Source organism: Cyprinodon tularosa, unplaced genomic scaffold (genome assembly GCF_016077235.1).
Source record: "Cyprinodon tularosa strain WSP-4 unplaced genomic scaffold, ASM1607723v1 ctg859, whole genome shotgun sequence".
NCBI lineage: Eukaryota > Metazoa > Chordata > Actinopteri > Cyprinodontiformes > Cyprinodontidae > Cyprinodon > Cyprinodon tularosa.
Genome location: NW_024039628.1, coordinates 543382 through 568395, shown reverse-complemented (window position 1 = coordinate 568395; position 25014 = coordinate 543382). Strand labels below are relative to the sequence as shown.

The window sequence follows — 25014 nt, the reverse complement described above, 5'->3', positions numbered from 1 at the left end:
TATCATTATCTGATGGATTTAACTGTGATGTGTATAAAGATTTATAGAAATCTCAGAAGGCATTAATATCCTTCGGATCCTGTAATATATTACCAATGAAGTCTATAACTGCAAATATAGTTCTTTTTTTCTTTGTTTATTTTTAGCTGATTAGCTAAGAAACTTCCTGACTTATTGCTATGTGTAAAGTTTTCTATTTGGGGTCTTTGTACTAAAATGAATTTAGTTTTTAACTATATTTGTTTAATTCTAGTTTTATTTTCCAGTTTTATCTAATTTTTCTCATCTAGCGAGCTTTCTAGGAACTTAATTTTTTCCTCTATTTCCTGGATCTTTTTTTGTTCTAAAGTTTTTTTATGAGAATGAAATAATTTTACCTCTCATCACTGCTTTCCATGCTACCCATAGTATAGATGCTGATGTTCCTGGAAAATCATTACACTCCAATTATGATGAAGAAGAATGTAAGAAATTCTTCATCTTTAAGCAGTGATGCATTAAATCTCCAGCTCTTGTTTTGTGGGGCTATTTTTTATTTATTAGGGTTAAAGTAACAGGAGCCTGATCACTGACAGCAACAGGATGGATTACAGCATCTGAGACGTCAGCAGGCAGCGAGCTGCTGATTAGGAAATAGTCCAAACGACAGTAGGAATGATGGACATTTGAAAAGAAAGTGTATTCCTTACTGTTGGTGTTAATTTGTTACTTAGTTGAGGACTGATACTAATACTGATATCCACCTCCGTGCGCCGGTAAGGAGCACAGACAAGATGCCTTTACTTACTTTGTTCTTTAATTGTATTCAGGCGATATACAGCAGCCTCTCTATATTCGCACTGATACAGATGTCAGCATAGGTGAACCACTGGTTAATATTATTGTGTGGTCTACAAAGGAAAGGAATAAACAAATCGGAAATGCCTGCTGTATGTACTAATAAAAACTAATTAAAACTACTTAGAATACTACTTAACATTTGCATCAACAAAGTATGATAACTTATCATAACCAAAGCTTAAACACTTAACATCTGTGCTTATCAAGGTTCACTAAACAAACATTGCATTGGATGTGATTAGCATTAGCCTGTAGCTTCCACCATTGAACACTCATAGACATTACAGAACTATCAATGATATGCAACATGGATTAAACATGGCATATCTACAGCTTCAAAACATTACATTTATGTCACTCTGATCATGTTACACTAGCGTTTTGTCATCTATGCACACAACTTCAGCTGCACATGCTGCTCAGCTCTGTCTTCAACTAATTAAAATGCTGCACAGGTCTGAACAACAGGCGCACTTACCACTTTTCGCCAGTAGATGTCTCCAAACACCTTCCTACAGAAAAGTGTCTCTGAATGTTATACTGCCTTTCAAACAGTTAGGATGAAGAGATCGCCATGCATCGCAAAGACCAAAATCACTCATGTATTGTTTGACTACATTTAATGATTGCCAACTGCTCTGAGTCCCTGTTGTATTCAACCTGTCTATTTCTCCATTTAGACCAAAGTTGAGGTCACCCCCAATAATTAGAGAACTGTCCCCATGCTTTGAAAGTGCATGAAAAACTTTGTGGAAGAATAAGGGGTTGTTAACATTTGCACCATATATGCTGAAAATACATAACTTTTTGTTATGAATAGATATTTTAATTATGATGAATCTGCCTTCAGGATCAATAATTTTGTCTAATAAAGTAAAACTGAGGTTTTTATGGACTAAAATAGCTATTCCTCTATGTCTAGAGTTATAGCAGCCTGCAAACAAATCAGCTGATTTATGGGTTTCTTGCAATAAGACAACATCTGCATTAAATTTTTTAAGCTGGTTAAAAAGCTTTAACTATTTCTCTCTGGTGCCAGCTCCATGCACATTCCATGTCAGGGTTAGAATCTGTTAGTTCAATCTCTAACGTTCTGCTCTCTCTGCTTTTTCTCATAGTAGCTTCATCTGGTCTGTTCCTGTTTGGCTGTGACTCCATCCTGGAGAGAAATATCAGCTGTGCTGCTGCCATCAACACCTTTGTTTCTAGATGCTGGAGACCGGCCTGTTTTCCAGTGTAGTCCTGTTTCTCTGACCTTGACTGGCTGGATGGGTTCATCCTCTGACATGGGAGCTGGCTCGGAGCTCGTCCTCCTGGCGGCCTTTTAGAGCTGCTTTTTCTATGTCTGCTTCTGTCTCCTTGAACCCCAGTAGGCCTCAGCAGATGGCCGCTCACACTGAGCCTGGTTCTGCTGGAGGTTTCTTCCTATTAAAAGGGAGTTTTTCCTCTCCACTGTCGCTACAAGCATGCTTAGTGTGAGGGATTGCTGAAGAGTCGATGAGTCGATGCAATCAACTCATTTTACTTAGATAGAAAACTTTGAATCAATTTGACTGGATGATCTGGTTGAACTGTAAAGTGCATTGAGATGACTTATGTTTTGAATTGCTGCTATATAAATAAACTGAATTGAATTGAATAAGATAAAGGAAGACAGAGGATTAAGAAAGTGCAATGAGTAGGAAAAGGTGAAAGAAAAAGAACCCCAGCCCATGCTTCCTGTACCCAGCTGTGACTAACAGCCATACTGTGCCAACGTACTCTTGAGCTGCACATATATTTCATTTATCACAGTGATCCATTCTATACACTTTAATCAAGTGTCACATGCTTTAAATCCACCTGTTGCATCTAATAAAGCCAAGGAGTGACCTTTTGATCCCTGAACAACTGGCCATTAATATAAGTTTGCCAACTGCTACTGTAGCTCTGACACCTTCACTAATATATTTTTTCCTGATTGGGAATAAGAATCGCCTACAATCTAATTTCCTTTGGAAACTGGTAATTAACTCTGACATCTGTTCCTCTAAGCCAGAAGTGTCAAACTGGTTCCAGAATGGGCCGTGTGGCTGCAGGTTTTCTTTCCAACCAAGCAATAGCACACCAGACTCCAGTCATCTCATCAAGTGAGTCCAATCTGAACATGATGACTTGATGAGATGACTGGAGTCTGGTGTGCTATTGCTTGGTTGGAAAGAAAACCTGCAGCCACACGGCCCTTTCTGGAACCAGTTTGACACCCCTGCTCTAAGCTCTCTGCCTCGACTCCTGACCTGCTCTTTCAGTTTGTAAAGCTCAAACTTAGCTAAGATTGGTCTAGGATGGGTTTTATCAGGCTTCTTACCTCAGAACCGGTGAACGCGATGGAACGTGATGTTCTTTACCTGGTCCGCCGGGATTTTTAGCTTTTGCTAGAGGAGCTCATGGATTGTCACCTCGGGATCCTCCTCCTACCTCTCCTCAACTCCTGCGAAGATGATGTTGTCTCTCATGCTCCGCGACTGAATGTCCAGAATAGATTCCTTAATCTTCTTATTTTCGCCGGACAGCTGGATCATCCCCTCAGTGATTTTAGTGACTTCCCCCTTCTGCGCTTAATTCTCAGCGGGAGCAGAGGCTAGCTGCCCTTGGCTGTATTCCAGCGACTCTCTCAGAGCTTGAAACTCCTTATGCAGGACTTCTACCAAGATGAGGCGGACGTCCAGGCTAGTTAGCTTTTTGTCGATGGATTCCACGACGTTGCTTTAGCTCCTGTGTGGAGACAAAGTAGAAATAGAAACAGCACTGGTTTAATTAGATCAACATCGTTTAGTAGAAGGCGTTGATGAAGATGCGGAATTCCTTGGCTTCCCCATTACGATGTTGTCATACAGTCGTCCAGGTAGTTGTCCAGGCTTGTCAAGGTCTCGTCTTCCAGTTTGTTCCCTCAGAAAATATGGGATAATTGTTCAAATTTAAACCTGACTTTGTTTAATTTACAATTATTGGCTTGTACTTACCTAAATGGATTTGTCAATTAATCACTTATGTTTTGACAAAGATGAAAATAATTATCAACTGTTGGAAACCAAGTTACACAGGGAAGCAGAAGCCCCGCGCAATAAGTTTATATATGGATCTCACATCTCTCCAAAAAGGTGTGAATGAAAGCATCATGAACTCTATATCATCTGTGCAGAGATTACAGTGTTGCGTAAAGCATTAGGGGCTTGAATTGATGGCTTGTTGACTGCAATTATTTTAAAAGGCCTGTCTGACGCATATAAATCATTCTCTGTACATGTCACACAGACTGATGAAAAGTTGACTTTTTCTACGTTTAAAACCAAACTGAGCATAGAAAGGTTTGGAGCTTCTGGCTCCACAGAGGACAGTGTAACAAGACACCTGGAGCAACCTTACCTGTTTCACCTGCAGTCACAAGGGCCACAAAATGTGGACTGTGCGTCAGCTATTGAAGAGCGCAGAACAGAAAGTGGGACAAAGTGCAACAAGTGGTGGATGACGAGGAAAACACGTTCGCTTTCAAGGGGAGGATGATCCGGTCTGAGGAGTCAAGGCGAAGCGTCTCATCGTCGATTCAGGTGCTACAAAGCACATTATCACTGATATTAGTGTGAGAGATTGCATTTGAATCAACTGGTTTTCCTTAGATAGAAAATTTTGATTCAATTTGACTGGATGATCTGGTGAACTGGAAAGTGACCTATGATGACATGTGTTGTGAATTGGCGCTATATAAATAAACTGAATTGAATTGAATGAATAGGTTTGAACAGTTTTATCCAACTTTCAAGCATCAGAGCCACACGTTGGAGTTGGATGATGGAGTTGGCTGATGATTTGCCACTGATGTTGCGTAAAGGAAAGGCACTGCCCAAGTGCATCTGAGAGACAGTAAAAGGCTGCGACAGACATATCACTGATGGAGGCACTCTATGTACCATCATTTCCCAAGGACTTCTTTTCTATTAAAGTGGCTACAGCGAAGGGAGCGACTGTCATCTTCAAAGATGGACACAATCGACTCATACAAGTTTTTATACACACGCAATGTGGACTGTTTTATTGGAGTATTGTGGATGAAGCTTATAAATGCCGTGCAAGGTAATATAATCAGACATGGTATGACCCTTTGGGACACTGTAATCATGATGATGTGTTAAAGTTGGAAAATTTAACAGAAGGGATGAAAATTAAAACGAAAAGAGAAGCCCAACATGTAAAGTATGCATCAAAGGCAAATTTGCTTAGAGCAGAAATAGAGATCCATATGAGGAGCCAAAGGGCATTCTAGACCTTGTGCACCCAGCCCTAGTTGGCCCTATAGAACCAGCAGGAATAGATGTTTCATTTGCTCCAGCGTTTACTGATGATTATTCTAGATCTGTGCTCACTTATTTTATAAAAGCTTAGAGTCACACTGTTACAACTACAGAAAAGTTAATGCTGATGTGGCACCTTATGGCAAAATTAAATGTAAAAGGTCAGACAATGGAACTGAGTTTACCTCTAATGTGTTTCAGTCTTTGCTCTGTGGCATTAGACATGAAACTTCGCATCAGACATGAAACTTCAGCTCCTTAGTCACCTCATCAGAATGGAACAATTGAGTGAGCCTGGAGAACTCTATATGAAATACCTAGATTCTATTCAGTTTATTTCTATAGCTCCAATTCACATCATGTCATCTCAGGGCACTTTACGGTTCACCAGATCATCCAGTCAGATTGATTCAAAGTTTTCTATCTAAGGAAAACCAGCTGATTGCATCGACTCATTGACTCTTCAGCAATCCGTCACACTAAGCATGCTTGTAGCGACAGTGGAGAGGAAAAACTCCCTTTGAACAGGAAGAAACCTCCAGCAGAACCAGGCTCAGTGTGAGCGGCCATCTGCTGAGGCCCACTGGGGTTCAAGGAGACAGAAGCAGACATAGAAAAAGAAGCATAGATACAAAAGGCAACTGTCAACCAGCTCCACAGGCGGCCCCGTCCAGGAAACACACAGCCAGGCAGACGAGCTCCGAGCCAGCTCCCATGTCAGAGGATGAGGAGAGCACATCCAGTTAGTCACAGTCAGAGAAACAGGACTACACTGGAAAACAGGCCGAGCCCTAACATCTAGAAACAAAGGTGTTGATGGCAGCAGCACAGCTGATATTTCTCTCCAGGATGGAGTCACAGCCAAACAGGAACAGACCAGATGAAGCTACTATGAGAAAAAGCAGAGAGAGCAGAACGTTAGAGATTGAACTAACAGATTCTGCAGAGTGGGAGAATAGAGATAGAATGAAGCAGAATGATGAAAAAGGGGTCCCTATGTCCTCCAGCAGTCTAACCCTATAGCAGCAGAACTATAGAGATAGCTCAGGATAACCTGAGCCACTCTAACTAGAAGCTTTATCAAAAAGGAAGGTTTTAAGCCTAGCCTAAAAGTAGAAAGGTATCAGCTGTAATACTGGCTTTCTTGGCAGTAGAGCATTAATCTATTAAGTGATTGTGTTGTTTGATTTTTCTTTGTTGTTGATTTGCAGTTTCCCAGCTCAAACATGAAGGTTTCTGTATTCCAACCTTGAATTTACTATAGATTGGGATTCATTACTATTCCCCAGTATGATGATTTGCCACTGAGGCATAATATGACATAATATAACTCTGTATAGCTCTATAGTACTATCGCAATCACAGCGGTAAAGTTACTGTATATTCCAACCTAAGAAATTAGAGTTACCTTTAGATCAATATTTCCCAACCTGTTTTACTTGGGCGTCAGTTTGTTAATGCTTCAGCGTTTGTACAGACCTAACCTTGTCCTGTTCCTGTGACCTAAATCTGACCTAAAACTTTTAGAACCTGGACTCAGAACTAGACACCAAGCCTTGAACCACAGACCTCGGATCCTCATCAGAACGCAACCTGGAACCCAAGAGGGATCTCGGAACTGTCCACCGCTCACCCCTCCTGCCTGCGCTCACCTGCCTGTCCACCCTTGAACCATCAACCAGGGAGAGAGTACTGGACCAGCAATCGGACCACCGGAGACACCCCCTCAAGATCGGATCCCAGCCTCTCTCCAGTGAGTTGTCAGCCCAGCACAATCTTCTAGCAAATGTTTCTGTTCATTCACCAGTCTCCTCATCTTCTCAGCAGAAAACCAGACCAGACCACATGGCTTCTTGTACAGACCCATTATCTTTTCAATAAACCTTTAAACTTAAGCACCTGTCTCTGTGGTTGCACTCATTCAGAGTCTTCTTCTTATCATGACAGATTGTCTAAAAGTGGAAAATAACTGAAATAAAGATTATTTTAATTAATCCCTTAATTTGAGTATTTAATTTTTAGAATTTCATGTTTTCCATCTAAAAATTAAAAAGAACATAAGTATGTTAAATAGAAGTTGTAAGGAAACAAAATAAAATCACATTATAAATCTCTATGTATAAAACTGGAGCTCCTCTGAGTAATATCCTTATAATCACACTTGATGAATTGGGAAAAGAATGCAGAACAAAATGTGTAGTAAGACGGACTTAGTTAGTTTTACTTTGTTTTCATCCAGACACCTGAGCTGCTTTGATGAGCTCCAATAGCTCAGCGTCTGTTTCTTTGCTTGGTTTGGATGTGAGTTACAGCTGAAGGCAAACTCAAACATATAAGAAAAACTTACTTTTGGTTGATAAATTAGATGCTAGTTACATTTTACAGTTGAATCATCAGAAAGCAAAGCAGATTCCAGCCCTATTTTATTTTATTACATAAGAAATCAGTCAAGTAATCCTGCCAGGGTGGCCAGGTTACTTGACTAACTCCCAGCCTGAAAATATCTCCCAGTCCAGCCCTGGTCCTGGTCCTGGGCAATGACAGTCTGATCCCCAACCTCTTCAATCTCTGCAGGAATGCTGACAGAACTCTAGCTCTTAGCTTTCAAAGACAGCATTTTAATGTGACACTGAGCATGTGAGCTCCTTAGGACCAAAGCAACTGACTCCCATCATGATGAAGTGCTTCCAAAGGTTGGTTAAAGAACACATCGTCTCCAGTCTGCCGCCAACATTCGACTCGTTCCAGTTCGCCTACCGACGGAACCGCTCCACTGAGGACGCCATCTCTGCTGCTCTCCACCTGAGCCTGGCACACCTGGAGGAGAAGAACACCCACGATGGATGCTGTTCCTGGACTTCAGTTCAGCTTTCAGCACCATCATCCCACAGCATCTGATGGGCAAACTGGAACAGCTGGGCTTCAATACACCCCTCTGCTATTGGCTGCTAGACTTCCTCACCAACAGACCTCAGTCAGTCCGGGTTGGACCTCTGATGTCATCGGTCTAAGCCCCTCCCCTCAGGGCTGCGTCCTGAGCCCCCTGCCGTTCACCCTGATGACACACGACTGCGTCCCCAGGTTCACCACCGATCACATTGTGAAGTCATCACAGACACCCCCACCTGGACTGGAAACACCACCTCACTGGTCCAAAGGGCCCAGAAGCGCTTGGACTTCCTGCCCCCCCATCCTCCCCACCTTCTCCAGCAGCACCATGGAGAGCGTTCTGAGCAGCTGTCTCACTGTGTGGTGTGGAGGCTGCAGCGCCTCAGACTGGAAGAAGGTGAGAACAGCAGAGAGGATCATGGGGGCTCCTCTTCCCTCCATTAAAGACATTTTATCCCAGCGCTGCGTGTCCCGAGCCCGTGACATCATCAATGACCCCTCACCCCCCCACCATGGACTGTTCTCCCTGCTGCCCTCTGGGAAGAGGCTTCACAGCATTCAATGCAGGACCAGCAGGTTCTGCAGCAGCTTCCTCCCCACCGCCATCACACTGATGAATGTTTTATAAAATGGGTTATTGTATTATATTTTATTATATTTATCATATTTCATCATATATATAAAAAACTGAAAATGTTAGAGCTATAAATTTACAGTCATATGTTTATATTACTCTTTTTATATATTTTTTACTATTTAAAAAAAATTGTTGTCCAGAGAGCTGTTCTTTACGAAATTTATTTTTGTTTTACACTTGTGTAAACAAAATGACAAATAAATCTGTATAAGACTGAGCCTTTAGTCGCCATCTAGTGGATGAAGGTGAAAGCAGCAGGCAAACAAGAAATAACCCACAAGGAGAAACCTACCCAGTTCCCAATAGACTCTCAGAGAATCTCTGGCAAAGGCAACTAAAACAATGTGGTTTAACTTTTGATCTTAAAATTGATTGATTGACGTCTTTATTGAACTCACAGTGGAGAAATGTACTTGTTACATCAGCTCAAATAGTCCAAAAGAGAAGAAGAAGTGAATGAGATATATACACCTTAATACAGTGCAACCACATATGAAAGCTTTTTTTTTCTTTTTTTTATTGCAGGATTATTTTACAGGGTTATTGCATTGGTGGTTTACATGGGTATTTATATATAGAGTTATTGTACCACTTGGTGTCAAATATAAAGAAACCGGTTATTGAACAGGGTATTAAATAGTAATTGAACATTATGCATTGCCCTAGTTACTGCCGGTGGCAGCAGAGATGAATGACCTGAAGAAGCTCTCCTTTTTAAAGGCAAACTAATACTGAACATCCTTGTAACCAGGAACAGATAAAAATGCATTTGCCAAGTCAAACTCCTGGAGATGAGTCTCCATTCGTCAGGGACTCCAGGGGGGGCTAATCTTTTTCACAGTTGAATTGGAACATGAAACAATAGTCCCACTTTTAAGAAGGGCCAGATTCCCCCTCAAATTTTTTCTTCTTAGAAACAGTTACTGGCAGTAATACTTTATCCTAGTCCTGAAAATCCTGGGCCATCTTCAGCCATCGCAGTTTCATCAACATCAAAAAATCCTAACTGTGTCAGGATCCGGGGCTTTGCCCACCAGAGGGCGCCGTGGATCCAAGCCTGGGGAGCTTGGATTCAGCATGTACAGCTGTTTTTCATTCTGCTGATTAAGGAAGCTCTTCCTATATAAGCTGAGTGTGACCTTCCCTCTGAGCTGGATCGTTGTGTTTTACCTGTGCCACCATGCCTGTCTGAATCTGCAACCTGTAAGTCTGTCAACCGGTTCCAATAAAATACTGGACTTTTAATCCTCCCTCTGTGTCTGTGAGTCTGCATTTGGGCTAGTAAAACCATCGCATCATGACAGAACGATCCAGCCAACGGACTAGCCCAGCAGACTCCTTCTACGCGCTCCTGGAGAGGCCCGCTCTGTGTCGTCTGGAGACCCCTGAGCCCGCTCTGTGCCGTCTGGAGACCCCTGAGCCTGCTCTGCGTCTTCCAGAGACTCCGGATGTGGAGCCACAATCGGTGGTTCCCTCTGTTCCTTAGGTGGAGCCACAGTTGGTGGCTTCCTCTGTTCCGGATGTGGAGCCGCAGTCGGCGGCTTCCTCTGCTCTGGAGGTGGAGCCGTAGTGGGCGGACCTGTTAGAGCCTGTTGCAGAGCAGCGGGAGCGGAGACGGCGTCCTTCTCGGGGCTTCTTGCTGAAGCGGAGACAGAGTTTCTCCCGGTGCTTCCTGCTGAAGCGGAGGTGACGCCCTCCTCCAAGGCCCCTGCAGCTTCTGAGACTCTGCTCTACTGCCGGTTTCATGGCCGGCCACCTGAGACTCTTCCTGGCATCCCTGGTTCGCCTTTCGCCCTCCATGGGCGAGTTGTTTTTTTTTCTTTGGGGCGTCTGGAATCCGCCCTTGAGGGGGGGGGTACTGTCAGGATCCGGGGCTTTGCCCACCAGAGGGCGCCGTGGATCCAAGCCTGGGGAGCTTGGACTCAGCATGTACAGCTGTTTTTCATTCTGCTGATTAAGGAAGCTCTTCCTATATAAGCTGAGTGTGACCTTCCCTCTGAGCTGGATCGTTGTGTTTTACCTGTGCCACCATGTCTGTCTGAATCTGCAACCTGTAAGTCTGGAAACCGGTTCCAATAAAATACTGGACTTTTAATCCTCCCTCTGTGTCTGTGAGTCTGCATTTGGGCTAGTAAAACCATCGTATCATGACAAACTGTCCATCTTCTCTAATGGGAGGTGTTGGAGCTATTTATTCTTTATTTCATTATCCATTTGAATAGTGTTAATTCCTAAACTTATATATTTTTTGTATTATTTACAGACTTTATTTATAGTTTAATTGCTGAATTTTGTGTGTTTATTTTTTGTTGTTTTATCATTTTTTCTTTCTTTATTATGTAAAACAGGAAGAAATGTGGGCGGTCCACTTTCTATAATTGTAGGAGCCTGGTAAGGACCAGCAAGCATTCAGGTTAGGCGCCTATGGGTTTTTACCAGCGCAAGAGAGGTGACAGAGCAAGGAAAGTTTGAACTCTGTAATGTTGCAAAAATATAGGAAATACATCGACTGAATATCTACAAGTTTGGACTTCAACTTCTCTTGCCTGCGTAAAGAAAACGTGACCCCAGTGCCTATAGTGGCTTATTGGAACTTTACTGGATGTTTGGTTTGACAAACAATCGCCACTACAGGAGGCATAAAACAATGGAAATGCAGAATTTTTCCATAATTCCCATAAAGAATCCAACAAATATGGAACTGCTGACCTTCCTGCATAAGAAGAAGCTGACAGAAATTTACCCTCACATGTGGGTTGCTCTGAGAATCTCTGCCTCTCTTCCTGTAACAGTTGCTGCTGCTGGAAGAAGCATTCCCAAGCTTCAACTCATTAAGACATACCTGAGAATCTCCTATGATGTGAAAACATCTCAGTGGACTTTCATAAGTATTAATTATGTGATCTCAAATCAGCTGTCATATGATGTTATAGATCACTTTTCTACAGGAATTAGGAGAGTAAATCTGCAGCAGGTAAGTGTATAAAGTGTAGGACTAAAAACACATCACAAAAGGTCCACACCCCCTTGTGAAATGCGCCGCATCATGGCAGCCCACTGCTCCCCAGGGGGAGGGGTTAGATACAGAGGGAATTCCGTTGCTCCGTACTTGTGACAGTGGAATAACAATAAAAATTAAGCTGAAAAAAATACGTTTTATTTTGTAGATATTTGAATATGGCACTGTGCAAAGGCTGTTAAAATTATAATTTTGTATTATTTACACTTAATTTTTACTTCATTATCATATTTAATTGGTTTGAATTTTATTTAAATCGGTTTTCGTTTTTTCAGCCTTTTTAGTTTTATGTGTGAGCATGTAAACTGTAATGGGGGGGGGGGCACCTAAAGTCCTGCCTAAGGCACCAAATTTGTTAGGGCCGGCCCTGCAAAAACCAGCCTGCAGTGAATCTGGTCAGACTCCAACTCGTTGATAATTATGAAAACAATGCTGGTCATGTGTGCGCGTGGCTTTCTAGCGCGTGGTCTTGCTTGTCTTTTGACCGATAGTTACCCTTGTGGTCCCCTGGAGATCCGCCGCTGGCCGGCCTCCAGCACGCGCCACCTTCACTGGTCCAATCACAACAGCCTTCATCATCTCTCTCTCCCTACGAGACGCACTCGCGTTCCTTGTGCCAAACACGAACACGCGTGGCGAAATAGGATCCACGCTCCTCCACAGGAACAGATTCGGACACCTGGATGAAAACCTTCTACGGTGAGTTTTCTCCTCGTCAACTGAAAACGATAGAAATATGGTTTTGGACTTAATGATGATAAAAACATTTGCAACAAATAGTTTAGTTGAAGCTTTTCATCCAATTAAATGTTAGAATGAGCGACTTCAACAGATCAGTTACTGAAAAAACTCTAAATGATCCAAAAATGTCCAGCTGATAAACATCACAGACCGTCAATAGTTTCTAAGGAGGTTTTTCCTTCATTTCCATTGTAGTTGCGACTTTGAGACGTTTGGATTTAAAACAGAAATTTAATTTTGGAATAGAATACCGGAAGTTGCGTTAGGCTTATAATATTGTGACGCATCTGGATGTTGTTTCAGCTGCTGAGACCAAAATGGCATTATAATGAACTTCAGCGTGTGTGTGTGTGTGTGTGTGTGTGTGTGTGTGTGTGTGTGTGTGTGTGTGTGTGTGTGTGTGTGTGTGTGTGTGTGTGTGTGTGTGTGTGTGTGTGTGTGTGTGTGTGTGTTGGGGGGGTGGGGGGGGGACGTTTTTATGAAGGAGGACTCATCATTCATCATTAATAAAAACTCACATAGAGCCCTATTTTATGGTCTGATTGTGTTTTACTTAAGCCTAAGACAGTATAATATTTATAACCTAACATCAATATTATTGCTTTTTTTGTTTGTTTTTTTTGCACCTTAATTATATATTATATATAATATTTCCTGTGCCAGCAAAGAAAAACTAAATTAATAACTACATGAATAATAATGATAAATAATAATGATTTTTTTATAAATATCTGAGGATGAAAGTAACTAACGTTGAAGCGAGAGATTAAAGTTGCAAGTTAGTCAAAATAAAAAAGTAAAGGGTTCCATACTTTGAGGAATATTCTGGTTGATCCTCTAAGAAAGTATTTAACTTTTTAAATTTTTAGGAACATCATCATATCCATAGGCCACATTGATGCCCTGGGTGGAAACTGGGATCTCCATTCCATTCTCCTTCCAGCAATCAGAGTTGCTAAATTGAGAAGATTTTTCTTGCTAGTGGCTATCACAGCATCCACCCCATAGAGCCATTAAAGGACTAGGTTGTAGATCTACACCAAAAGCCACATTGAAAATCCCAAATACTGATTTCCAGAACTCTCCCAGCTTAGAGCACGACCAGAACATGTGAGCTAAGTCTGCGTTGGTGGTTATAAAGCGATCACGTATCTCATCTATTTCAGGGTATATTTTAGCAAGTCTGAGCCTATTATAGTGAATACAGTGAAGAACTTTAAATTAAATCAGATTGAGACGTACACAAGAAGAGCATCGCTGTTACCACAGTTCTCAAAAATTTTGGAGAAGTTATTTGTAATCAGATTAGATACATTTATTGATAAAAATAATATTTTAAGTAGAAGTCAATACGGATTTAGAGCCAAAAACTCGACATCAATGGCTCTTATGGAACTGATAGAACATATAACAAATGTAATTGATCAAAAACAATATTGCGCCAGTATTTACGTTGATCTAAAGAAAGCATTCGACACGATTGACCAAACGTATTAAATACGGGATTAGAGGGCCGGCATTACAGTGGATCTCGAGTTATTTGGAAAAAAGAAAGCAGTTTGTACAAGTACATAATACTAGATCCGAATTTTGTGAAATTACATGTGGAGTTCCACAGGGTTCAGTAAAAAATAAAAGACATTTGATGTTAAGACAATCATTCATTGAAATGTAGAAATATTGTTTTATTGATTTCTTATTTACTCTTCTAAGAAGATTTTATAACTTGTTTCGTTACAGTGCTAAAATGTTCAGAAAGTTTGCAGTAAAGGAAAGTTTGTGCATGGTATATCTGCTCATGTTTACGTCAGCAGGTACTTACAAAGTAGAGCAAAGCTGCGGTCTAATCCACACAATCCAAACAATTGTGTTTTTGCCATAAATCGAAATCCTAACAAAATCAGCTCAGTCGTTTTGCAAGCTTTTGATTATGTCATTATTTCATATTGGCCAAATGGTCCTGCAACCCCAATGCACATTAAACATTCAATTCCATTCACTTTATTTATTTACATAAGAACTGCCTTCACATAATGTCTTTCTTTTTTCCACACAGAAGCAGAAATGTAGATTTGGTTGAGCCTTGGGATCAAGCCATGTGTCGCCACATCGTCGTCTTTGTGAGGGCAATGTCAAAGTTTTAGCGAGACATCTGCCCGCCTGCTCAGCTGAGCGGGTGTCATCACCATTACGTTTGCACACAAAAGACTTCATTCAGTCCAGTCCTCAACCCCAATGCACAAAACACACCCCACCACTACAAAGAATATAACAATTTTATTCAGTTAATCCATAGCAAGGAGGCTCACTGCTAAGCTCCAGCTAGTAACATAAAAGCAGTCATTGAGCAACTACATGAAAGCTGCTTATTTGTCACAAAGGGTTAACCCTAAACCTAACACTAATAGTTCTTGACACAATGTTCTGTCATGTTCTTGAAAAATGGTGCTAAATAAGATCTACTATACACAAATGGAAATGATGGGAAGCTCTTTCTTTCTTTACAAATCTCTTTTTAAACCCACTTTTCTAGAACATCAAATTTCTTCTGATAGCAAGAAATAAGAACCCAAGCATACAACTTGCTTTTTGTATGATCCTTTTATCTCTGAATGGAGCAAGAACTGATTAACTTAACTCAACTAAAGCTAAAAGAAATTGCCAGCTGAAAGAAGCTGCTTTAATCACATTAAGCAGCAATGCCTTTCAATATGAGCATCTTTCACTTTAGTGGGGAACACTTCTGATCATATTGAAAATTGTTTTTATTACAACTAGTTATTATAAAGATAAATTATATTAACAATAGTGAGCTACGGTAGGTCGTTAAATACATTTAAAATAAAAGTATAATATTTGCAATACATACAGGACAGTGAAGGGAGACTCTTTGGGGGAGTATCTGGGCAGGTTCAGTGTGTGTGTGTGTGTGTGAATGTGTGTGTGACTGTGTGTGTATTTATGTATGAAGCGAGGTTTAGGCTCAAAGTTTGTCGGAGGGGTGGCAGCAGGAGGGTGGAAGAAGCTGTTCTTCAATTCAATTCAGTTTATTTCTATAGCTCCAATTCACAGCATGTCATCTCAGGTCACTTTCCAGTTCACCAGATCATCCAGTCAGATTGATTCAAAGTTTTCTATCTAAGGAAAACCAGCTGATTGCATCGACTCATTGACTCTTCAGCAATCCCTCACACTAAGCATGCTTGTAGTGACAGTGGAGAGGAAAAACTCCCTTTGAACAGGAAGAAACCTCCAGCAGAACCAGGCTCATTGTGAGCGGCCATCTGCTGAGGCCCACTGGGGTTCAAGGAGACAGAAGCAGACATAGAAAAAGAAGCATAGATACAAAAGGCAACTGTCAACCAGCTCCACAGGCGGCCCCGTCCAGGAAACACACAGCCAGGCAGACGAGCTCCGAGCCAGCTCCCATGTCAGAGGATGAAGAGAGCACATCCAGTTAGTCACAGTCAGAGAAACTGGACTACACTGGAAAACAGGCCAAGCTCCAACATCTAGAAACAAAGGTGTTGATGGCAGCAGCACAGCTGATGTTTCTTTCCAGGATGGAGTCACAGCCAAACAGGAACAGACCAGATGAAGCTACTATGAGAAAAAGCAGAGAGAGCAGAACGTTAGAGATTGAACTAACAGATTCTGCAGAATAGGAGATAGAGATAGAATGAAGCAGAATGATGAAATGGTGGTCCCTATGTCCTCCAGAAGTCTAAGCCTATAGCAGCAGAACTATAGAGATAGATCAGGATAACCTGAGCCACTCTAAATAGAAGCTTTATCAAAAAGGAAAGTTTTAAGCCTAGCCTTAAAAGTAGACAGGGTGTCTGCCTCACGGACTAAAACTGGTAGTTGGTTCCACAGGAGAGGAGCCTGAGAACTAAAAGATCTGCCTCCCATTCTACTTTTAGAAATTCTAGGAACCACTAGTAAACCTGCAGATTGAGAGCGAAGTGCTCTGTTAGGAACATAAGGAACAATCAGATCTCTGATATCAGATGGAGCTTGGCCATTTAAGGCTTTATATGTGAGGAGGAGGATTTTAAATTCTATTCTGGATTTAACAGGAAGCCAATGAAGAGAAGCCAGGATAGGAGAGATATGATCTCTCTTTTTCATTTTCATCAGAACTCTGGCTGCAGCATTTTGGATCAGCTGAAGGCTTTTAACTACAGTTTGTGGACTTCCTGATAGTAAAGAATTACAATAGTCCAGCCTTGAAGTAACAAATGCATGGACTAGTTTCTCAGCATCACCCCTGGACAGGAGATTTCTAATTTTTGCAATATTCCTCAGATGAAAGAAGGAAATTCTAGAAACTTCTTTGATCTGGGATTTAAATGACAGGTCCTGATCAAAAACAACACCAAGATTTTTTACTTTATTATCTGAAATCAGTTTAATCCCATCCAAATTAAGTGACTGACTAATCAGCTTCTTTTTCAGAGACTCTGGTCCAAAGACTATAACTTCTGTTTTGTCTGCATTCAGAAGCAGAAAGTTAAGAGTCATCCAGGTTTTTATGTCTTCAGACATGCCTGTAATCTATGTAATGGGTTAGCTTCATCTGGATTATAGACAGATATAGCTGGGTATCATCAGCATAACAGTGGAAATTAATCCCATGCTGTCTAATAACTCTACCGATTGGGAGCATGTATAAAGTAAAGAGAATTGGTCCTAGCACTGATCCCTGTGGTACTCCACAGGTAACCTTTGAGCATGAGGAAGATCTATCATTAACATGAACAAACTAAATTTGATCAGATAGATCAGATTTAAACCAGTCTAGAGCTGTTCCTTTAATTCCAACAAAATATTCAAGTCTTTCTAAAAGAATATTATGATCAACTAGATCAAATGCAGCACTAAGATCCAACAGGATGAGCACAGATACAAGTCCATTATCTGAGGCCATGAGAATATCATTAGTGACTTTCACCAGAGCTGTTTCAGTGCTATGATGAGCTCTAAAGCCAGACTGAAACTCTTCAAAAAGTTCATTATGGTGTAAGTGATCACACACTTGTTTGGCAACTACTTTCTCAAGAATTTTAGACAAGAAAGGAAGATTGGATATAGGTCTATAATTGACCAAGTCATCTGGGTCAAGAGACCTATGAACTTAAAGAGGTTTGAGCTATGCAGAGTTGTGCAGTCATTGGTCAGAAAGAAGAAGAGAAGGGGGCTCAGCACACAAACTTGGGGGGCCCCCACGTTCAAGGTGATGGCGCAAGCTGTGTTGTTGTTGACCCGTACTGAATGTGGCCTCGTCAGAAATTCTAGCAGCCAGTTGCATTGGCAGGTGTTCAAACCTAACTGGTCTTGGTCACCAGCTGTTGCAAAATGATTGTGTTGAATGCTGAGCTGAAATCTATGAACAGTTTTCTGAAATACAAATTGCTATTGTCCAGATGGGTTAGGGCTGGGTGTAGGGCGTTGGCAATGTGTTCTGAAATGGAAGGAGTCCAGGGAAGGTGGAAGTAGAGACTTGATGAACTTCCTGGCTAACTGTTTGAAGCCACTATCGGCCAGTGGCCAATAGTCGTTGAAGCTGGATGGTGAGTCAATTTTTTTTGGCAAAGGGACGATTATGTTGGCTTTGAGACAGGTAGGGACCACCGTCTGACTTAGTGAGGTGTTAAAGATATTTATTTTTATTTAACCTTTATTTAACCAGGAAGTCCCACTGAGATTCAGAATCTCTTTGTCCAGAGAGACCTGGCCAAGGTAGCAGCCAAACCACAGGAAGTTCTTACATATTTACAACATATTAAATTTTTCATAATAAAATCAGAGCAGTATGTTAAAACACATTGAGCATCTCAAGAAAAAACAAGCACATACACTATATTGCCAAAAGTATTTGCTCACCTGCCTTGACTCACATATGAGCTTAAGTGACATCCCGTTCCTAATCCATAGGGTTCAATATGACGTCGGTCCACCCTTTGCAGCTAGAACAGCTTCAACTCTTCTGGGAAGGCTGTCCACAAGGTTTAGGAGTGTGTTTATGGGAATTTTTGACCATTCTTCCAGAAGCGCATTTGTGAGGTCGCACACTGATGTTGGACGAGAAGGCCTGGCTCTCAGTCTCCGCTCTAATTCATCCCAAAGGTGTTCTATCGGGTTGAGGTCAGGACTCTGTGCAGGCCAGTCAAGTTCATCCACACCAGACTCTGTCATCCATGTCTTTATGGACCTTGCTTTGTGCACTGGTGCACAGTCATGTTGGAAGAGGAAGGGGCCAGCTCCAAACTGTTCCCACAAAGTTGGGAGCATGGAATTGTCCAAAATGTCTTGGTATGCTGAAGCATTCAGAGTTCCTTTCACTGGAACTAAGGGGCCAAGCCCAGCTCCTGAAAAACAACCTCACACCATAATCCCCCCTCCACCAAACTTTACACTTGGCACAATGCAGTCAGACAAGTACCGTTCTCCTGGCAACCGCCAAACCCAGACCCGTCCATCAGATTGCCAGATGGAGAAGCGCGATTCGTCACTCCAGAGAACGCGTCTCCACTGCTCTAGAGTCCAGTGGCGGCGTGCTTTACACCACCGCATCCGACGCTTTGCATTGCACTTGGTGATGTATGGCTTGGATGCAGCTGCTCGACCATGGAAACCCATTCCATGAAGCTCTCTGCGCACTGTTCTTGAGCTAATCTGAAGGCCACATGAAGTTTGGAGGTCTGTAGTGATTGACTCTGCAGAAAGTTGGCGACCTCTTCGCACTATGCGCGTCAGCATCCGCTGACCCCGCTCCGTCAGTTTACGTGGCCTACCACTTCGTGGCTGAGTTGCTGTCGTTCCCAAACACTTCCATTTTCTTATAATACAGCTGACAGTTGACTGTGGAATATTTAGGAGCGAGGAAATTTCACGACTGGATTTGTTGCACAGGTGGCATCCTATCACAGTTCCACGCTGGAATTCACTGAGCTCCTGAGAGCGACCCATTCTTTCACAAATGTTTGTAAAAACAGTCTGCATGCCTAGGTGCTTGAATTTATACACCTGTGGCCATGGAAGTGATTGGAACACCTGATTCCAATAATTTGGATGGGTGAGCAAATACTTTTGGCAATATAGTGTATCTCCATCACTACATTCTTCATGGTTACTTTAAATTCATTAATGGACATGATAGTTTCTAATTTGAGCTCTTTCTGGAGGTTATTCCATCGCCAGGGTGCAGAGTAAGAGAATGCAGTTTTTCCCAACTCAGTTGAAGCTTGGGGTAAATTAAATAGTAACCACTAAGAGGAGCGCAACTGATAAGTAACAGAACTCACAGAGAGGAGGTTACAGAGGTACAGTGGGAGTTTAATTCAATTCAATTCAGTTTATTTATATAGCGCCAAGTATTTACCAAGTATTGCTTTATAGATAAAGATATACCAGTGCTGTTTTCTACGAATTGTTAGTGATGTCCAACCAACTAGATCATAAAGAATGCAGTGATGAGTAAGGGACTTAGAATTTGTAATGAATAGTAATGATGCATGGTACACTGAGTCAATATGACGCAAGATGGAGGATGCAGCATGCATGTACAATATATCTCCATAATCAATCACAGACAAGAAGGAGCTTCTACAAGTTTCTTCTTACCACTGAAGGTAAAACAAGATTTGTTTCTGAAGTAAAAACCAAGCTTTACTTTAAGTTTCTTCACTAATGGATTGATATGTACTTTAAAAGAAAGCATCTATCCATATTCCCAAGTACTTATATGAAGACACTCTCTCAATGGATTTCCCATCTAAGGACAAGATACTACAATTGTCAAGTAGCTGTGATTGAGCTTTTGAGAAACCATAAAATTTGTTTTCTGTGTATTTAAAACCAATTTTAAACTTAACAGTGACTTTTGTAATTCCTGAAATGCAACCTGAAGTTCCTGTACAGCCCCTAAAGTGGTGGGGGCGTGAGTGTAAACCACTGTATCATCAGCATATAAATGTAATTTTGCTTGAACATCTCTACCTAAATCATTTATAAAAATTGAAAACAGAATGGGCCCCAGAATAGATCCTTGTGGGACCCCTTTGGTTATCTCAAGAAATTCAGATTTATAATCTTCTGCATGGACACATTGTGTACGATCTATAAGATAATTCTGGAACCATGTAACAGCCTTTGCACATAAGCCAACTGATCGGAATTTGTTCAATAACAATTCATGATCAACTGAATCGAACGCCTTGGAAAGATCAACAAATAATGCAGCACAGTGTTGTTTTCTATCCAAGGCCCCGGCAATATCAATTGTCACCAGTGTGGCAGCAGTGATAGTGCTATGGCCACTTCTAAAACCTGATTGAAAATTATTTAAAATGTTTTTGTCAGCTAAAACTCTTAATTGTATATTTACAAGTGACTCTAGGATCTTAGGCAGAGTTTGGATATTGGCCGATAATTATTTAACTCTGAAGGGTCTCCACCTTTGTGTAAAGGGAGAACATAAGCTGCCTTCCAACTTTTAGGAATGGAGCTGGAAAGAGGACTCAGATTAAAGATATGAGCAATGGGATCAGCAATAATGTCAGCTGATATTTTCAATATAAATGGATGCAGATTATCAGGGCCTGGAGACTTTTTGTGATCAATGTCTCTCAGTGCTTTATGAACCTCTGATATTGAAATAGGTTTAAAATGAAAGAGTTCTCCATTTACATCCTCATGTTCTATTGCTGAGGTGGCTGGACATGAAACAGAATCCTTTACAGTTTGGTCAAACATAAATCCAGCCTGGATAAAGTGTTTATTAAACTGACTGACCATAGTTGCTTTGTCTTTTATTTCATCTGAACCAATAATAATCTGTTCTGGGAGGTTTGAGATCACTTGAGTACCAGACAAAGATTTAGCTGATTTCCAAAACTTTAAAGGGTTGTTTATGTTGTCTGTAAATGACTTTAAGTAAAACTCTGATTTGGACTTTCTAATCATTAGTGTAAACTTGTTTCTTAAAGCCCTAAATGCATTCCAATCAACAGATTAGTTTGAGAATCTAGCTTGTGCCCATAATTTGTTTCTCATACAAACTAGTTCTGAAAGACTATCTGAGAACCAAGGATTGTCCTTACCACTAATTCTGAACTTTTTTATTGGTACATGTTTATTTACAATGGAGAGAAAGATTGGATGAAAAAAATCACTGTGATAAAGATCATGGCAAAAGGCTTGTTGTTCAAATCTTTTAAAATGTCTTTTTAGGATAATACGGAGTTTAGCCTTTGGGATTTTAGTATCTCTTACACAAGCAACTACACAGTGGTCACTGACGTCATTACAAAAGACGGCTGTTGAGGTGTATTTGTGAACTGTATTTGTTATGATGAGATCAAGTAGGGTTGATTTAATTTGTGCTTTGGGATTTATTCTAGTTGGTTCATTAATTAGTTGCACTGAATTTAGGTCATTACACAATTCTTTAAAACAGTCAGATTTTTCTGAAAGCCAGTCCCAATGCAAATCACCCACGAGAATAAATTCAGAATCCTTTATTTGATGTAATATAGCAGATGTAGATTTGAAAGAATCTTTTGAAGCAGATGGAGGCCTTTAACAACCAACTACAGTAATATCAGAGCCCTTTGAGATCGTAACTTTGATTGCCAGGATTTCAAACTGTTTCGCTTTAGTAACTGACAGGGTTACAGAGCTTGTAAACTTAGATTTTATATATATTGCAACCCCACCTCCTTTACCGATCCGATCTATAAACTTTATATCCTTCAATTAAGATTAATTTATCCGGTACAGATTTTTTGAGCCAGGTTTCAGAAACAATAATAATATCAGTTTGTGTTGTATTTGACCAGATCTTAATCACATCCATTTTAGGGACAAGGCTTCTGACATTTAGATGTATAAAACCAAGGCCATGTCTGTTTTTGAAATCTGAAGGAGTGGATAAGGATTGCAAAGTGTTAGCAGGACCAGGATTAGGCTGAATATTACCAGACAACATCAATAAGAGCTTAATCATTCAGTGAAGTGTTTGTTTGGATGCATAATATTTATCATTATTTCTGTCCTCTATGAACTGTTAACATGAGTAATCAGAGACAACAAAATAGTAATTTAGCACCAATAGGTTCTGAAGATATAAGATCTTATTAACTTTCACTTGTAAACAGTAAGCATTGTATGGATGACAAAAGCTGATTGGTTGGTGATAAAACTCACAGACACTTGTGGGTGAAATTAAAAAATGACTATAGTTCAAATGCACAGTCATTGTTGCTCATTTTGGGGCTTTTAAGTTTGTCTAAAATAGGGCTGGCCTGTACAAGTATGAAGATGATAAAAAATAGCATGATAACAAGTTACCACGGAGAAGATGAGCAGGCAGGGCTACTAGCACCAAGCTAGGACAGAGGTTTCCAGATGGCAGGCAGGGCTAGCAAGAGCAGACTAGCAAACAGGACAGCGAGGTAGTGGCTTGCAATAAAGGCAACAAGCAGCAGGCTTGCAGAGAAACTTCCAGGAGGTAGCCAACAGGCAATGCTACCAAACAGTAGGCTAGCAGACTGGAATCCGTGTGGTGGCAAGTAGTCAGGACTACTAGCAGCAGGCTAACAAGGAGGCTTCCAGGTGATAGCTAGCAAGCAAGTCTACCAGCAGTAAGCTAGCAGATCAGAAAAATGACCAATGGCTACCAGTCAGGGCCACTAGCAGCAGGCTAGAAAGCAGGTGGTAATTAGTGGGCTTCTCAATGGTGGCAAGCAGGCAAGGCTACTAAGCAGTAAGCTAGCAGACCAGTATCCAGGTGGTGGCTAGCATTCAGTGCTATTGGCAGCAGGTTAGCAGGGAGGTACAGGCGGTAGCTTGCAAGCAAATCTACCAGCAGCAGGCTAGCAGATTAGAAATGCAACTGATGGCTACCAGATTAGGACCACTAGCAGCATGCTAGTAGGCAGGCAGTGATTAGCAGGCTTCCCAGTGATGGCTAGCAGGGAGGGCTATTAGCAGCAGGTTGGTAGACCAAGATCTGGGTAGAGGCTAGCAAGCAGGGCTACCAGCAGCAGGGCTAGCAAGCAAGGCATCCCATCCGATAGATGGCTAGCAAGGTGGGCTGGTAGCAGTTCATCCAGATGGTGGCTTGTTCATCCGTTGCTCAACAATGTTAAACAACAGGTGTCCAGTTGGTATGGTGAAATAAAGCACAGATTAGTTTGTCCCTTTTTTGGTCATGCTCCAGCAGTTGGTTTCCAGTTAGGCCAGTAGTCCAGATTCAGAGTTCATATTTGACCTTATCATCTACTGAAATAATCCCAATGTGGAGGTAATGACTTGTTCTTGAGAATTATTACTCACATGAGCTTTTAAAATATCACACAAAGTCCTAAATTTCAGATCTCAAGCACTGGGATCCAAACACGTGTGGCTTGGCTGCCATCTTGTTCTTTTGTGCAGTCCCTTAATACACGCCCAGAAATGTTTTCAGGACCAGAGGGTTTTCAGGTGTTGATCCTACAGATTGCTCTTCTCACACTGTCCTTGGACAGTTTATTCACTTGCTCCTCTGTGTGAGGTGGTGATTTCACTGTTTGTGCACTGTTCACTTTCCTAAAAGTGGGTGAGAAGCTGTTCAGCTCATTCACAAGGAGATGGATTTGTTCCAGTCTGCGGTGGGGTCTTGTAGTCCATGATTGACTATAACCCTTTCCACAGGCTGCATAGGTCTCTTCTGTCATTGAGATGGTGGGCTGTCTACCTGGAATACTGCGTCTTGGCCTCTCTGATACCTTGTGACAGATTGTTCCGTGCTGTTTATATATATATATATATATATATATATATATATATATATATAGATATATATAAAACCTAGTTATCAATCCACAGGTCTCGTCTAAATACTGGTCAATCATTTAGAAAGAACACATTCTGAGACACATACTTGAGTCTCTCATATAGATACATTTAAAAAAAGTAAAAAAAATCTACTGAACTTTGTTTCCCAGTTTGAAGACGTTTCTCTTCCCATCCAGGGAGCTTTTTCAATTCAAAATGACAGAAATAGCGTTGAGTTCAAGGCTTTGTAGATTGGACCAAAAACAAAGCCTGGCTTTGGCTTAGAAAACATGCAGATTGAACCGGTTGAACATGTCCTCCCCTTAAGAGTGGTAATTTCTTTGGATTCTTGGTTAGCTTGCATTACCCAACGCTGGTTTATTTCTCTGAAAGGGGGGCCGTTAGGGGGAACTCATGGCCTGGCTGAACAAGCGAGATATTCTGGCCCCCTTTATGGGGACGGGGGTTGCGATGACAGTGGGAAGGAATCAACTCTATTGCTGCATTGTAGGTTTTTTAAAAGCTGGAACCTGAGTCCACCCCCTCTGTTTAAGGTTGTTTTTATTTTGTTAAAATAGATGGCTTCCTTTACGCCCCTCTCAAACCACCTGTCTTCTTTTACCAGATCTGAACATTCCGGTCCTTAAAAGAATGTCCTTCTTTGGAACAACAGAACAAAGCCCCAAACATAGCTTTGCTTTTGGTCCACTGTATAAAGCCTTTCACTCAATTCTTTCATT

At 41.2% G+C, this 25014-nt stretch overlaps 1 protein-coding gene across 2 annotated transcripts in view; it reads left to right on the top strand.

Annotated features, from left to right (window-relative positions):
• Window positions 1-12267: 12267 nt before the first annotated feature.
• Window positions 12268-25014, top strand: part of acsl3a (acyl-CoA synthetase long chain family member 3a) — a 73293-nt gene continuing 60546 nt past the window's right edge. For both annotated transcript variants that reach the window (XM_038273126.1, XM_038273125.1), the window contains exon 1: window positions 12268-12412. The gene's annotated coding sequence lies outside the window, so the exon portion shown is untranslated. The remainder of the gene's footprint in view (window positions 12413-25014) is intronic.